We start from the raw sequence: 14,211 nt of genomic DNA, 5'->3' as shown, positions 1-14,211 counted from the left end.
TGGGTGGATCACCTGAGGTCAGGAGTTCGAGACCAACCTGGCCAACATGGGGAAACCCCATCTCTACTAAAGATACGAAAATTAGCTGGGCGTGGTGGCGCATGCCTGTAATCCCAGCTACTTGGGAGGCTGAGGCAGGAGAATCGCTTGAACCCGGGAGGTGGAGGTTGCAGTGAGGCGAGATCATGCCATTGCACTCCAGCCTGGGCAACAAGAGTGAAACTCTGTCTCAAAAAAAAAAAAAAATTACTGTATGTAAATTATATCTTAATAAACCCAACTTTATTTATTTATTTTGAGGCAGAATCTCATTCTTGTCACCCAGGCTGGAGTGGCGCGATCTCGGCTCACTGCAGCCTCCCTAGTTCAAGGGGTTCTCCTGCCTCAGTCTCCTGAGTAGCTGGGATTACAGGCACCCACCACCACACCCAGGTAATTTTTTTGTAGTTTTAGTAGAGACAAGGTTTCACCATGTTGGCCAGGCTGGTCTTGAACTCCTGACCTCATGTGATCCGCCCGCCTCAGCCTCCCAAAGTGCTGGCATTACAGGCATGAGCCACTGCACTCGGCCAACCTGACTTTAAAAAACACCAATACAAACCCTCAAACCCATCTCCATGGCCTGGTTTCTTGGGAATTAATAGAGTGGGGAGTCAGCCGTGGAAGGCTGGCAGGACACATCCTTGTCACTCCCACGGGGGAAAGCAGTGTGGGCAACTTCTCCAAGGACATCAGGGAGCCAGCCCTGCTCTCACTTGATGCAGCGGCACCCAGGAGCCCCGGGCAGGATGTGGCTGTCTCCCTCCCCAACACCCTGGCTGGGCGAAGCAGGACGTGGCTGCCCTGGAAGGCACAGACCACTCATGTCACATCGCCCTGGGAAAGGGGCTTCGAGAAAGGCCTGCATTTGTCTAGGGAATCATCTGCCTCTCATTTCTATCAAACCAAATGGAGTCAAGCTCGCCACAGCCAGGAGCCTGCTCTTCCCGCTTACGTGACTGTGGTGGAATTGTGAGCATGTGGGCTCATCTGCTTTTCAGGCTGAACTACCAGTGACAGAGCAAAGGCTGAAGCCATAACTAAGCAGGCAGTGTGTCTTCAATATAGGTCATTAGATGTATGATTAGAGTTAATAATCACCTAGGATTTAAATTCTGCTAACCTATGTGGGTCAAAAGGAGTTTAACTTGAGCACTTAATGCCTTTAAGATCATAATCAGGAGAACTAAAATGAGCTCTCGAGTTTCTTGGATAATTTGTATTCACTCTTTCCTCTCCCTGGACTTGGTTCTTTAGTGAAAGGAAATTCTGAAGTTTAAAGACAACCACATCTGGAGCCACACATTCCATTCACTGGCAGGTGCTGCACACACGCCCCGGCAACCCCTGTGACCCTCTGTCCCCGCACTTTCCCCTCTGCAGGCTGCTCTCAGTTTCCCTCCGTGCCTCTCCTTGAAGCTGGGAGTCTGCCAGTTATGCGATGCAGTGGTTAGTAGTGGCAGGGAATCATGCCTGCTGTTTTCCACAGCAGGACAGCGCCTGGCACGCAGTACGTGCTCAGTAAATATTTGCTGAATAAATAAATGAACTGAGGAATGAATGACTGATGTATGCCCCTAATAGCTGCTCAAGTGAAGGCAGAATTCGTCCAATCAGAGTGACTCAAATGCTATAGGTTATCTGAAGGACAAAACTCCTGCCTCTAGTTTGGGGGAGCAGCAAGGAAGGCTTCAGGAAGGAGGTGGCATTGAAGACTTGAGGAATCTCAAGCGGTGGGTACCTGGCAGGAGCCGCAGGCTCCCAGAGCCAGTCCTGAAGCACCTACCGGCAAGAGGCTCCGGGTTCAACCATGAGTGATGAGCCGAGGATTCTGGCCTCACGGGGTCTCAGGGAGAGCCACTGTCACCAAGCCATCACTTGAATAAACACTGCCTGAGTGCATCGGAGGAAAAGCACCAGGTGTTACAAGTACCTGCATCAGCATACAACCCCGGCAGGTGATTCAGGGAGCCTTCCCTAAGAGTGAGTTTAAGCTGAGGTCTCAAAGGTAGAGGTCACAGGGGTGCGGCGGGGTATGAGGGTAAGGGAGTGTGTCTCCGGCACGCCCAGTGCACGAGAAGAACCAGAAGGGGCTTGTGTAGACAGCGTGTCAGTCAGTCCCTGGAATGTCAGGGCCATGCCCTCCTATCAACCTCTCATCCCATAAACATTGGATGGACGGGACAACATTAAGATGGGAGAGGCAATGATAAGCAAGGAAGCACCTACCAAGCTCACACTACCTGCCAGGTGCAGCAATCCAGAGAAACCCTAGCATGCACCCCTCTTGTAGCTGAGGGAAACTGAGCCACAGGCCAGCTGAAAAATCTGTCTGCATCTGAGAGCTGCTAAGTGGTGGGTGAGGACCCTGCACCTTGTCCTGCCTTTGATGTCCCCCACCCCAGCCCTGCCAGGAGGCTGGCAACTCAGACTGAAAAGGGTAGCCAGGGTGAGGGGAGGCGAAAATGCAGGACAGCTCAGAATCAGACACCCTGAGCGCGAGGGCCTCCGGGAGGGCCCAGGTGACATCTGGAAGGCGGGTGGGTGACAGGTTTCAAGCTCACAAGGGTGATGGCGAGGTACAGGGGGCCTCGTGGAGCCAGAGGGGGTGGGGGCATCCAGAAAAGCGCAGGGATCAAACGCTAGCGCGGAAAAGGGAACACCGCTGAGGGCTCTGAGGAAGGCGCACACACACAGTTGGAAAGTCCACATCTGCTCACCTGGTCCTTTGGTGATTTAACTTCACATGTATAAAAATGATACCTGGTGGATGGATGTGTTACACCTTAGGCTAGAATCTCATCTTTTTTTCTCTCAGAAGAAATTAATTCCTTTTCTGAGTTCTAATTTTTATTTATTTATTTATTTACTTATTATTTTTGAGACGGAGTCTCGCTGTTGCCAGGCTGGAGTGCAGTGGCAGGATCTCGGCTCACTGCAGCCTCTGCCTCCCGGGTTCAAGCGATTCTCCTGCTTCAGCCTCCCATGTAGCTGGGACTACAGCCATACCACGCCCAGCTAAATTTTGTATTTTTAGTAGAGACGGGGTTTCACCATGTTGGCCAGGCTGGTCTCGATCTCTTGACCTCGTGATCCACTCACCTGAATTCTAATTTTTAATTGTGCCTTCTTGTCTTTCAGAGACTTCCTCCCTGAAGAGTCTACAACAGACCTGATACCATAATTGGGCATACATCCTTCTGAAATTCCTTCTAGAAAATGATTTAATCTACTAAGAAAGCCCACATTTGAATTCATTCATTCCCAAAAGAGTCTCCGTCCACTTCCTAGGTTTTGAGCTCTTTTTATGAGTCCATGGAAGCTGCCATGGTTTTCTCTGCATCCATGGCCATATTTTCCCTCTGGGTTCTTGTTTCTTTTAAGTCTTATACCTCTATTACTATTAAAGATCGTCAGCTGTGCTTGAGTGTGGTTAAATATTCACTTTCACTTAGACTTCTGACCTAGACACTAACAGCTAACCTTGCTAGATTCATCTAAGTAAAGGGAATGCAGCAGGAAAAAAAGCCAATAATTTTTGGTTTCCAGAGAGAAAGAAAAATACTGGGCTGGACGTGATGAATCACATCTGTAATCCCAGCATTTTGGGAGGCCGAGGCAGACAGATCACTTGAGCCCAGGAGTTTGAGACTAGCTAAACATGGCTAAACCCCATCTCTACAAAAAAACACAAAATCTAGCTGGGTGTGGTGGTGTGCACCTGTAGTCCCAGCTGCTCAGGAGGCTGAGGTGGGAGGATTGCTTGAGCCAGAGAGGTGGAGGTTGCAGTGAGCTGAGATCGCGCCACTGCACTCCAGCCTGGCGACAGAGTGAGACCCTGTCAATAAATAAATAAACAAACAATATTGGGCCAGGTGCGGTGGCTCACGCCTGTAATCCCAGCACTTTGGGAGGCTGCAGCGGGCGGATTGTGAGGTCAGGAGTTTGAGACCAGCCTGGCCAACGTGGTGAAACCCCATCTCTACTAAAAATACAAAAATTTAGCCAGGCATGGTGGCGCGTGCCTGTAGTACCAGCTACATAGGAGGCTGAGGCAGGAGAATCGCTTGAACCCCGGAGGCAGAGATTGCAGTGAGCTGAGATCGCACCACTGCACTCCGGCCTGGGTGACAGAACGAGACTCCATCTCAAAAACAAACAAACAAACACCAATATAGATTTCTTACATTGGCATCCTGCTAAATACTCTTCACATTCTCTGTTCCCACGTGAAGCCTGGGACTTTGAAGACATTGCTACTGCTCTGAATTGAAAGCTTCCACTTGTAGCTTTCTCCTGGAAAGATCCCCGCCGGCTGCCACCCTTAGCTGGGAATGGGAGCCTGCTCCTCTGGGTTCAGTGCACCAACCCTGGATCCGCACTTCCCAGCCCATCGCTGGCGGTTCCAGACTGTGGTTTTCAGGCTGCTGCAGCAGTGGTCGGCGTCTTCCACTCACAGCTTGTGATCGGAATCTCTGTCCCTACACTACTTCTGGGTGTACACACCTCCTTCCCTGGGTCTGGAAACCTCTCTCTTGGCTTTGGAGGAATTCACTAGGCACCCACAACCCACCCTCGGTGTCACTAGCCATCACTCGTCACGCAAGTTCTTTGAACCCCGTTAGTGCCAGCTTTTTCTCTCAAGGATCCTTGGCTTCAGACACATTTAAATACCCTCTCCCCTTCATGCCTCTCATTTTCCAAAGCCTTCTTCCCAGGATAGCCCTCTCCTTTGAGTCCCACCTTCAGGATCTTCGCATAATTGAACTTAAAAAATTCCCTCTTTCAGAACACCTTGCTGAATAGACTAGACTGGGCTTATTTTTATGATTTGAATATTACAACAATTGAGTGCCTTCCTTTCTGGAAAAGGCTGTCTACAAAGGGAGTTTTTCTAAGGAAAGAAGAGAATGAAAATCGCGTTCTAAACTTTTGCGCACTTCAGATTGCTTGCTTGTGAATCACAGGGGAGCCGCGCAGAGATGGGAAGCCCAACCTCCCTTGCCTGTATCTGGTGACGGGTTCTGTAACATTTGTCAAAGTGGGGGAAAAAAAACGACAATCGTACAACTCAAGCAAAATCCTCTGCTTCACAAATTGTAAGGTCCAAGGACACTGTCAACAGGTCAAATACTGCCCTGCTTGTTTCTATTATAAAAAAACTTTCACATACTAAGAGATGATTCCAATTGAAAGCAAATTTCTAACTTCTCTGAACATTTTTTTCTTTAAACATCATTTGTGTTCATTTCATCCCCAATGCACAGATAGAAAAACAGAAGCCGGGTGTGGTGGCTCATGCCTGTAATCCCAGCACTTAGGGTGACTGAGGTGGGCGGATCACTTCAGGTCAGGAGTTTGAGACCCAGCCTGGCCAACATGGTGAAAGCCCGTCTCTACTAAAAAATACAAAAATTAGCCGGGCGTGGTGGCACGTGCCTATAATCCCAGCTACTCAGGAGGCTGAGGTAGGAGAATCACTGGAACCCGGGAGGCAGAGGTTGCAGTGAGCCGAGATCGCGCCAGTGCACTCCAGCCTGGGCAGCAGAGCGAGACTCCAGCCTCAACACCCCCAACAACAAAAAAAGAGACACTATCCCAGTTGTCAAGCTGTCTCATAAAATGAGCTAAAATGAGACTGCAGTCTAGAATTTATCAAATTTACTCATAATCCTAGGCAGAGGGCAATATGTTCCTCATGTTAGCAGCCCACTTGATGTTATTTTGTTCCATGTGGAAAACTGCCTGAAAATGCTTCAAAAAATTCATCCCATTTAAACATCCCTATTACCATTTCTCCCATAGATAATAGAAGAAAACTTGTTTCAGATCACCAAGATTTGCATGTCACTTGATTGGCAATCTGTAATTTACAAGCCATATTGCTGAATTATAAACAAGCATTTAAATACTCATGTAAAGCTGACCACGAACTTCTTAGAAAGGGACATATCCACGTGTCAACCTCTGAATAACTGGGTCTCTTTTACTGAAACTTGGCAATTTGTCACCTTGGCGTGGTTATCACATAACCGCAGACGTATTCAGTTACAAATGGATGCAAAAAAACTTGGGGCCTCACTCTCTTTTTTTCTGAGATGTGCAGTGGTGCGATCTCAGCTCACTGCAACCTCCGACTCCTGGGTTCAAGCAATTTTCCTGCCTCAGCCTCCCGAGTAGCTGGGATTACAGGCACCTGATACCACGCCTGGCTAATTTTTGTATATTTAGTAGAGACAGGGTTTCACCATGATGGCCAGGCTGGTCTCAAACTCCTGACCCTGTGATCTGCCCACCTCGGCCTCCCAAAGTGCTGGGATTACAGGCATGAGCCTCCATGCCTGGCCTCGCTCACTCTTAAAAACGAAAAATGAAAAATGAAAGGGGGCGGGGGAGCTTCAATATTCTGCTTTGCTATAGCCTCATCTCAAACCATTGCGATGAAGCTCATAATCTTGGAAGCCATTAGTCCTTCTGTATTTGCCTTCCTAACAAAATGATGCTCTTTCGAAGGTTGGCTTGTGGTCTATAAGTTATAAGTATAAAGCAAGTAAATCTGAATAGAAATCTTCACTCCTCTTTATCTGCAAATCTCTTAAAATGGAGCAAAATAAAAGCATTCCGATGAGTCCTGCCTCCTGGAACACAGACCATATTTCATCTGAGTTTTCTCCAATTTCTCCTGGGAATATTTTAACGTCACATTCACAGCAGGAGAAGGACCCTCACCTTGTTAAATATCAGTGCTGCCCAACTCACTTCCCTTTCACCATACCCCTTCCCTATGAAGTCAGTTGTTTTGAATTTAAATCCATGATCTTGCAGAAAGAAACAGGATTTTATTTAAATAGATCCTCAGGTCATCTTACAAAAATTCTATTTAATCCATAATATACCCCAAACCTAGTGATGATTACGAAGAGGACCATTTCAGTGGCAGCCCTCACCTTCCTAACACCGCTGTAATGGGAAGTACATATTGGACATCTGGAGGAAACACCTGCTCCCTACAGAAGGAAGAAGAGCTCTCTCTCAGTCTAGGTGTGGGGGAAGCTGCAGAGGCCTGGGGCAATTTCACTGCGGTGGGATGGAGCGGGCCATCATCCGTAGGTGCTGCTGTCTGCACCCCTGTTTAGGTGCCCCCCCCGTTCAGCCAGCTCCCACCTACATCTCAGTACTGTGGTGACCACAGCAGCCCATCAATACATTCTTCTTGAATTAAATTATATTAATCATGAACTTATTCAATGAACATTTACAAGTACCTACTCAGTTTACACGTCTAGCGGGGCAGAAATAAATAAGACATCCTCTCTGCCCTCAAGGAGTTAGACTCAGTGAGGACAGTCAGACTAACAGGAACAGGGGTGCAGGCAGCACCGGGTCCTGGCTTGACGGAACTGTGTCCGGGCACGGGGAGATTCACTGGGCCTGCATTTCAGCAGATCCCTCTTCAGGATGAAGAGGCCTGGTCCAGGTATGCCATGGAGTTATAGCCCTGCCAAAACCTGAGGTCACAATCACCTTCAAAACACACAGGAGGCCGGGTGTGGTGGCTCACGCCCGCCTATAATCCTGAGACTTTGGGAGGCTGAAGCGGGTGGATCACCTGAGGTCAGAAGTTCAAAACCAGCCTGGCCAACATGGTGAAACCCCATCTCTACTAAAAATACACAAATTAGCTGGGCGTGGTGGTGGGTGCCTGTAATCCCAGCTACTTGGGAGGCTGAGGTGGGAGAATTGCTTGAACCCGAGAGGCGGAGGTTGCAGTGAGCCAAGATTGTGCCACTGCACTCCAGCCTGGGTGACAGAGCGAGACTCTGTCTCAAAACAAAAACAAAAACAAACACATAGGAACCACTTGTAACAACTTTATTGTACTGGTGGAGAACTCTCACTTGTATATTCCAAAATGAAAACCAATTTTGGTATATAAGGGGTATGTAGTAGCATGTTGCTTTCTGAAAGCCTTTGAAAAATCCTAAAATGGCCACAGTGAAAACAACACAGGTATCAGACCTGGCTAAGTGAGAAATGCAGCAGCCAGCGGTATGTCCTCCTTCTTAAGACACCTCCTGAGATGGGCAGTTTTTTAAGCTGCCACTTCGAGCTTCACAACCCTTCAGAGAGGTGGTATGGAGAGGAACTTCATTTTCTGATGAGAAAGCAGCAGTTTAAAGAAGGGAACAAAGGTCTCCAGGCCTGGCAGGCAGCAGCTAAGGGGCTAGAATCCAAATCTCATGATTAATGACCTAATACCTTTTCCACTATATCAAGCTGCTTTGCAGATACACAGCAAAATTTCCAAATTTCCAACCACTTTTACCATATGTGAGCCTCAAAACAAACGCAGCTCAGCTGCAAAGATAACCATGATAGGGTGAGACCTAGCAAGGAGTAAGTTCTTTTCTTTTCAAATGCATAAACTTTTAAGACACCATAATATCACTATTAAAAGATGCTAATTAAATATCCTAAAAGCAAAGAATGCACACAACTCTGAGTAATGAGCAAATCCGGTCCTGTCTGGAAAATATGCCTGCATGGTGCTCCTTTCCATAGAAGCTCAGTGCATGCAAGCGGCAGAAATACTTGGAAAAAGGAGCACGTTCTTTTAAACATGGGCCACTGGAACAGCTAAGGCTTTCTCCTATTTGATTCTTACCTTAAACCCATCTTATCACCAAGTTGAAAATGTAAATTCTTTGCCCAAGTTTCCCTAATGACACGGCCTTAAAGGTGGTCTAGCTTATTCTGTGCAATTCATAAGGCTGAGATGACAGACATAGCACATTTCTGCCCCATAATCAGAAACTATATCTTTTTAAAAAGTATCTACAGCTGGGCGCAGTGGCTCACACCTGTAATCCCAGCACTTTGGGAGGCCGAGGCGGGTGGATCACCTGAGGTCAGGAGTTCGAGACCAGCCTGGCCAACATGGCAAAACCCCGTCTCTACTAAAAATACAAAAAATAGCCGGGTGTGGTGGTGGGCACCTGTAGTCCCAGCTACTTGGGAGGCTGAGGCAGGAGAATCGCTTGAACCCAGGAGGCGGAGGTTGCAGTGAGCTGAGATTGCACCATTGCACGCCAGCCTGGGCAACAACAGCTAAAGTCCGTCTCAAAAAAAAAAAAAAAAAAAAGGAAAGAAAAGAAAAATGGACTCTATGCCAAGCTACCAAAAACAAATAAAAACAGAGACTCTCAAGTTCCAAAAAAGCAGAAATTAGACAGGCCACAACCTCTAACTGCAATGTGACAAAATTAGTACAAACATTAAAGAAAAACACTGACTACTTGGAAGTGAAGACACTCATCCTATTTGCCATTAAAAATATATCCATCCACACACAGAAACCAATAGAGCAAAAAAAGAGAAGAAAAATTGGCATGTTTCAAATATATTTATAATGAGCAAATACATATTTTAATGTGTTTTTGTTTTTTGTTTTTTGTTTTTTTAAAGAAAGACCACTTATGCCGGGTGCAGTGGTTCATGGCTGTAGTCCCAGCACTATGGGAGGCTGAGGCAGGAGGATGGCTTGAGCCCAGGAGTTTGAGACAGGTCTGAACAACATAGCAAGACCCCATCTCTGCAAAAAATACAAAAATTAGTCAGGCCTGGTGGCGTGTGCCTGTGGTCCTAGCTGCTTGGGAGGCTGAGGTGGGAGGATCACCTGAGCCCAGGGAGGTTGAGGCTGCAATAGGCCATGATTGTGCACCTGCGCTCTAGCCTAGGTGACACAGCCAGACCCTGTCTCAAAAATAAATAAATAAATAAAATTAAAAAGACTGCTTAAAGATGACTACATAAATATTTATTTTTTTTTGAGACCAGGTCTCACTCTGTTACCCAGGCCGGAGTGCAGTGGTGCCATCTCAGCCACTGCAACCTCCACTTCTCAGGCTCAAGGGATCCTCCCACCTCAGCCTCCCAAGTAGATGGGGCCACAGGCACATGCCACTACACCTGGCTAATTTTTGTATTTTTAGAAGAGGCAGTGTTTCGCCAGGTTGCCCAGGCTGGTCTTGAACTCCTGGGCTCAAGCAATCCATCCCCTTCGGCCTCACAAAGTGCTGAAATCATAGGCATGAGCCACTGCACCCAGGCTACTTAAATATTTATTTAAAAAACGGGCTCTCCAAAACAGCACGCAAGAAAAAGAACACTGGCCACCAATTACTAAAGAGTAAGATGTCCCTGCAAAAATAGGTTCTTCATCTTTTACCATGATGAGGATTATCTTTAAGTTTCTTTTTTATTTTCTGGTATGAAAATCAGTTTCATGGATTCATGCTTGTCTTGTTCAGCACTGCGGACAGTAGCCCACAGCAGCTACTCAGTCAATATTTATAGAATGACTGTATTAAATATATACACATATATAAAGAGATTGGCTAAATATTATTGTATCTAAACACAATGGGATATTATATAGACATTTCAATTGATGCAGAAATGTTTTTCACATAGAAAGATTTTTCATAACCTACTCGATAAAGCAAGTTACAAAATAGTTTATAAAGAAGACACATTTTCTCTTTCTTCTCTGTCTAGTTCTCTCTCTCTCACATACAATTTTTTTTTTTTTTTTTTTGGAGACGGAGTCTTGCTCTGTCACCCAGGCTGGGGTGCTGTGGTGCCATCTCAGCTCACTGCAACCTCCACCTCCTGGGTTCAAGCAATTCTCCTGCTTCAGCCTCCTGAGTAGCTGGGACCACAGGCACCCGCCACCATGCCCGGCTAATTTGTGTATTTTTAGTAGAGACAGGGCTTCAGCATATTGGCCAGGCTGGTCTCAAACTCCTGATCTTGTCATCTGCCCACCTCAGCCTCCCAGAGATTACAGGTGTGAGCCACTGCACCTGGCTGATACACAATTTTTAAAACTCTGTTCATAAGTTTGACAAACAGGAGCTAATGAAAACCACTGCAGTATTCGATGATTATGGCATGTCTCCTACTTTACGTTTAAGATGTCGGAAAAGAGCCCGGCGCAGTGGCTCACACCTGTAATCTCAGCACTTTGGGAGGCCAAGGCGGGCGGTTCACCTGAGGTCAGGAGTTTGAGACCAGCCCGGCCAACATGGTGAAACCCGCCTCTACTAAAAATACAAAAATTAGCCGGGTGTGGTGGTGATTGCCTGTAATCCCAGCTACTCGGGAGGCTGAGGCAGGAGTAGCATTTGAACCTGTGAGGCGGAGGTTGCGGTGAGCCAAGATCGCGCCACTGCACTCCAGCCTGGGTGACAAGAGCAAAACTCTGTCACAAAAAAAAAAAAAAAGATGTGGGAAAAGAAAGAAAAAACATTTTTTTCTAATGTCAATTAGTTAATTAATTTTATTTTATTTATTTATTTTTGAGATGGAGTCTCGCCCTGGCGCCAGGCTGCAGTGCAGTGGCACAATCTCAGTTCACTAAAACCTTCACCTCCCAGGCTCAAGCAATTCTCCTGCCTCAGCTTCTTGAGTAGCTGGGATTACAGGTGTCCGCCACCATGCCCAGGTAATATTTCTATTTTTTTGTAGAGACAGGGTTTCACCATGTTGGCCAGGCTGGTTTCGAACTTCTGGCCTCAAGCGATCTGCCCACCCCGGCTTCCAAAGTGCTGGGATTACAGGAGTGAGCCACCGCACCCAACTTGCCAATTAGTTTACTTTTGCTTCAGAGTTGCAGAGGTCATCATCAGCCCCAGTATCTCTGGTCTCTCATGGATAGTGACCACACAAATTTGTATCATCTGGCCCGTTTCTTCAGCCTATCCCTGGCATGTTCTGGCATGGGTCTATCTCAACAAGCCATCTGCTTAATATTCAAATCAAAATGAAAACAGCTCAGAGACAGTACACTACTTGGTACCAGTCAGTGTGGACATCCCAAGGGTCTGCTAAGCACTCACATTTCTCAAAGTTAATGTTATCAAGTTTTAAATTATACAAAACATGCCTGCCATGAAGCAATGAAGTTCCTAGCAAAAGTCACACAATAACTCAGAACTTCAAAGTGAATCCTAGGCCAGGCACGGTGGCTCACGCCTGTAATCCCAGCACTTTGGGAGGCCGAGGCAGGTGGATCATGAGGTCAGGAGTTCAAGATCAGCCTGGCTAAGATGGTGAAACCCCGTCTCTACTAAAACTACAAAAATTAGCTGGGCGTGGTGGCAGGCGCCTGTAATCCCAGCTACTTGGGAGGCTGAGGCAAGAGAATCGCTTGAACCCCAGTGGCAGAGGTTGCTGTGACCTGAGATCAGGCCACTGCACTCCAGCCTGGGTGACAGAGCGAGACTCCGTCTCAAAAAAAAAAAAAAAAAAGTGAATCCATGCACATGTATCTTACTTTCAGTCTGAAAATGTATCTAACCTTGCATCACAAAGTAATAACCCCCAGATTGCTGGTCTGTAGTGCAACAGAAGTAAACACTGAAAACACTTAAATATTTCCATCTGGAAACAGTACATTAAACCTTCTATTTACCTGTGGTGACAGCTTCTCAGTTCTGAGCTTGTCTTGCCACAAACTGTGAGTCCACAGAGCAGACAGGGCCCTGAGCTTCAGCCTGGCAGTAAGAAGGTGAAGGAGGAAGTGATTACGGTTGTTCTCTGGATGCCCCCCAACTCTTCACCTTGGAAGAGGAAAGTCATGCTGACCCTGCCCCCGCAACGACACGGGTGTCGCAGGGTCCTTCCCAGGAAAATCCTGTGTCCTTGCCCTGACCCAGTTCCCCAGGGCACCCTTATCCCAAGGAGGCTGGGAGAGGAGGGGCCTCCCTGGTTTCCTGGCAGGGGTCGGCGGGGGCGGCTGGGGCTGACGTGGGCGTGCAGCCCCGGAGGTCCCGCGAAGCCCAGGCCATTGGACAACTGTGGGTTTTTCTTGGAAAGAATCCTGACACTTGGAGCACACTTCCTCTCTTTTAACTTTTAAAAAAGACTTCAGGAAAGCACAGGCGTGCAGTTGTGCCCTGTTGGAGTGCGTGAGGGGGCAGGGCCGACCCTCCTGACTTCCACTGGCACCACCCCGCGCCCCTCCAGCTTCACCCGCACCACGCGGGCCGCGCAGCCCGGGACTCCGGAAAGACTTGGGCGCCCGACCCGCAGCGGCCCCGACCGGGAGCGACGTGGCGCGGCTTCCGCAAAGAAGCCACCCGGCCCAGCGCAGCCTGTCCGGGGTCGCCCCGCCGCGTTGGGGCGCAAAGTGGGAACCGTTAATCAAAGGTGGTCGCAGCTGGAGGAACAAACACGCGCGTCTCCGTCCGACGGCAGCAGCCGGGCGCACCCGCCCAGGGTCGGTCTGTCCGGGGCCCGGGTTTCCTCGCCTCGGGGATCCCTGGAGGTCTCGGAAAGCACCCTCTGAGTCGGGGACGCCCCAGCTCCACTGCGCCAAGGAAAGGGCAAGTCCCGATGTCCCCGCCCGTGGGCCCTCCCTCCGAGGGGACAACCCGAAGACCTAGAGTCGCTGCGGTCCCCAGACCCGACCTCCGCGCAGCGCCAAACCCCAGGGACAGCCGCGGACTCGGGTTCCGGGCAGGCCCCCAGCGCTAGGAGGGAGGCCGAGCTGGGCCCCGAGATCCCTCGCACGAGTCCTCGTTGTGTGTCCTCGCTCCTCGCCCTCAGGTCCCCTGCCGCTCACCCCGGGCCCCCGGGTCCCTGAGACCCCGAGACCCCGAGACCCCGGGCCCCGCGCATGCGCCGCCCAGCCCCTGCCCCTCCCCAGTCCGCCGCCCTCCGGGTCCCGGGACCGGGGAAGCCCCGACCGCGGACCCCCGCGCGAGTTCCCACCCGCCCGCCCCCGGGCACCTGGGCCGCGGTCCGCCGCCTGCCGGTCCGTGGGGCGAACGCCGAAGGAGGCGGCGCCGGGCAGGGCGCTAGCGGCCGCCTCCGCCCCCGCCGCCCGCTGCCCCCGCCGCGGGGCCGCCGCGTCCACGGCCCATGCCCGGCGCCGCCTCCGCGCGTCCGTGCCAGCCGCGCCCCCGCGACACGCACCGCCCCTCGGCCCGCCCCCCGCCCCGGTCCGCGCGAGCGAGTGTCCCGAGGCCCGACCCGGAAGCCCCGCCCGCCCCGCGCGCCCTCCCGGCCCCCGGCCTCGGCCCCGGGACACACCCCCCGGAGGGCGGCGCCCGATTGGCTGCTCGCGGTGGGCGGGGCCCCGGGAGCGCTCGGCGGCTCCCACCTAGC

General features: G+C 49.8%; 1 protein-coding gene across 2 annotated transcripts in view; it reads right to left on the bottom strand.

Moving 5' to 3' along the window:
• PPARA (peroxisome proliferator activated receptor alpha) overlaps window positions 1-13,947 on the bottom strand; it is a 96,403-nt gene extending 82,456 nt beyond the window's left edge. For both annotated transcript variants that reach the window (XM_054469754.2, XM_063663125.1), the window contains exons 1-2: window positions 13,834-13,947; window positions 12,515-12,596 (exon numbers count right to left, since the gene is read on the bottom strand). The gene's annotated coding sequence lies outside the window, so the exon portion shown is untranslated. The remainder of the gene's footprint in view (window positions 1-12,514; window positions 12,597-13,833) is intronic.
• Between the last annotated feature and the right edge of the window lie 264 nt (window positions 13,948-14,211).

The sequence above is a fragment of the Pongo pygmaeus genome, chromosome 23, assembly GCF_028885625.2.
Source record: "Pongo pygmaeus isolate AG05252 chromosome 23, NHGRI_mPonPyg2-v2.0_pri, whole genome shotgun sequence".
Lineage (NCBI taxonomy): Eukaryota > Metazoa > Chordata > Mammalia > Primates > Hominidae > Pongo > Pongo pygmaeus.
The sequence above is the reverse complement of the archived record's forward strand: the minus strand, read 5'-3'. Positions and strand labels throughout refer to the sequence as shown.